Source organism: Lactuca serriola, chromosome 9, assembly GCF_051521515.1.
Source record: "Lactuca serriola cultivar US96UC23 chromosome 9, Lser_US96UC23_V15, whole genome shotgun sequence".
NCBI lineage: Eukaryota > Viridiplantae > Streptophyta > Magnoliopsida > Asterales > Asteraceae > Lactuca > Lactuca serriola.
This window is the reverse complement of record NC_136416.1, coordinates 183,857,031-183,860,264: the sequence shown is the minus strand read 5'-3', so window position 1 is coordinate 183,860,264 and position 3,234 is coordinate 183,857,031.

Genomic DNA, 3,234 nt, shown 5'->3' with positions numbered 1-3,234 from the left:
TTACACATAGATATGAAGTATTTTATATAAATTATGTGTTATGTGTGCATATTATCTGTATACTTGTTATCTATGCTGGATGAACGTTTTTATACATGTTTTAAATGATTTAAACTCTATATGTATTTTATATCTACAAATATGTTGGGTAAAACATGGGTAGATGAACGAGGATGGATGAAAGGGGTTATAAGTAAACATTGGCAACTATGAGACTTAGTGCCTAGACCCTGGAGACTATGAGACTTAGTGCCTAAGCCCTGAAGACTGTGTGACGTAGTGCCTGTTGTATAAACCCTATAGACTATGAGACTTAGTGCCTAAACCCTGGCGACAATGCGATGTAGTTCCTGTTGTATAAACCCTGGCGACTTATGAGACTTAGCGCCTAAACCATGGCGACTATGCGACGTAGTGTCTGTTGTATAAACCCTGGCGACTATGAGCCTTAGTGCCTAAGCCTTGGCGACTATGCGACTTAGTGCCTGTTGAGTAAACCCTGACTACGATGGATTTCGTGCCAATTCCTTAGGATGATCCTTAGGAATGAATGAACGAGGAATAACTAATTCTTAGGGTAGATCCTTAAGAGTAAAGAAGATAATGGGGATGGGTAATTGGGTTAATTTTTTAATGATTAAACATAATAATTATATTATTGTGGGTTGAAAACCCTATGTACTCACCAGGTTTCCCAACCTGACCCACTCAGTTTATTTATATCATAGGTGTTGATATGAAGTCACATTACACTGAGAGATTAAGGGGGTATAAATCACTAGTGATAATGAATGTAAGTTTTGTTTATGCTTATGTTACTGTATTGATGATGACATCCCAAATGTTTTAAAATGAATAAAAATACTTTTCTTCGGAAATGATTTGATAACGTATTTATCATGTTTTACTAGGAACAAATTCCGCAACATTTTTATTAAAAGTGGTACTCTGATTTTTATAAAGCATATACAAAATCGGTCTTTTTCTGGCCGTGAAAATGAGGATGTCACAACCCGAACCTGTCATCTCTGGGTAGCTAGCGCCTGACCCCAATCCTCTGATAGATACCATACTAAAACATACAACATAAATGTCAAACATTAAGACATATTGCTCAATCACACTATGCCTTCACTTATTAGTTCCTTAGTAGCCTTGATATTCCTTCTGATTCTCATACGGATCATGTACTTTCAGTAGTACGGGCTCATAGTACCTTCCACACCTATCCGTAGTCGACTAGGAATTCACCCCACGTTCCTAAGTTACTATACTAGTCCACCTCTAGGTGCACTAGCACCCACCTGCTCCTAAGACGCAACGAAATTCCTAGGAACTCCTCCTAGGATTCTCTTAAATCACGCTTCTGCACCGTCGATTGCCTTATGCATGCTAGTTGTATACAGTAAAATATCAGATAGACTGTCAAATAAATGACTCTACCTTAAGCCTACAACCAAACAAGGAAGAGGAAATAAGGCTAAGTCAGTCATTTTAAGACTATGTAATCATAAATTCATAATTGTATACAACTATGCAACATAACTTAGCAATTCACATAATCAAATAACATGTAACAAGCAAATCCATAGGCTATAAGGCATCACGAAATCATGTAACTCTATCATGCAATTCCTGAAGGGATCATTAGCCTATTAGCTAGCATGTATCTCTAAAAGATCATATAACAACAACTCAACCATAACATATAAAACAAGTATGGATATTTTGGGAAATCACTTTTCTCGAGCTTCGGTTGAATGTATACATCGTATCTTCCCTTTCTTTCTTTTAGAATTTAATCTTTTCCAAAAAGGTTTTTATGACAAATCCCTAGATCCTTAGTTTGAGTATGGAATCACACAAGTGTTCATCCAGATCCCTCAAACCAGGGCTCTGATACTAACTTATAATGTCCTATTTTCACTAGAAAAATTTTCATTTTTTTTAATAAGGTAAAATCACCCTTTACTTAGAACCCAAGATATATAAATCCATTTTTTCCAAAATACAGTCATTTGAAAATTAGAGTAATATAAATAATGCGGAATCTCTATTGTTGTTGATGTATGTGTATAATTATGCCTTCGCCTTCCCACGATCACCAAGGGTACCTGAAAAACATTTAATCCACAACTATAAGCCAAAGCTTAGTGAGCTCGCCTAAAATATAACATATATCACAATATAATAAACAATTATGGGTTATTAGCAACCCTGGGGACTATCAGCAATCCCAACGGGCTAACAAAATGACCTGTGGGCTAACAAAACGACCTGTAGGCTAACAACATGTTTTGTGTGTTATCAGCAACCTTAAGGACTATCAGTAGTCCCAATGGGCTAATATCACGCCGTGTAGGTTATCAACAACCATGGGTACAATATCATCAATCCCAGTGGGCTAATAGCATGCCCTGTGGTTTATCATCAACCTTGGGGACTATTAACACTCCTAATGGGATAACACAATACCCTAGAGCTATCAGCAGCTCAGTAACACATAACAACAATCAACAAAATAAGAACAAAAACACAGACAACACCTACACTAGTCGACTGGACTAATAGTTCACTACCACATGTCGTGCCTCACACCTTACTCTACATCACCAATTACAGACCAATATTGAATGCATAACCATATGTAATCAGAGGTGAGATAGACAGTCGAACATGTGATCCCACTCTAGAGCCATAACCAAACAAGGAACATACAAGGAAATCCTAGATCAAGAGTTCTCAGGCCATCCTACATGACTTCATACAACCCCTAAGGCATTCAACTAGACAGTCACTAAGATCCTAGTACTCTAACCAATGTACCACTATCCTTATGTCAATATAAACAACTATGGGTTATCCATAACTCTGGGCTGCTATCAGGAACCCTGGGGACTATCAACAATCATGGAGTTATCAACAACTCGGTAAATACTCATAATAGCCATCAGATACTAAGACTCAACTAGTCTAGCATACACCCTACTATGAAATAGGTAATACAATGAGAAAACTCACATGAATCGAAGACCCAATCAAACAAATCAACACACTCACTCCCTATATTGATTGCTCCATTGAACCGACTAGTATCAAACCAAGGTGGGACCTTAGTCAATAACCCAATTCCTTCAAGTTTGACCCAAAGTCAACAGGTAAAAAAGTCAACGGTCAACCCACATCACGACGTAGGAGACTCTTGGTCACGTCGTGGGAACATCCGGAAAAAAT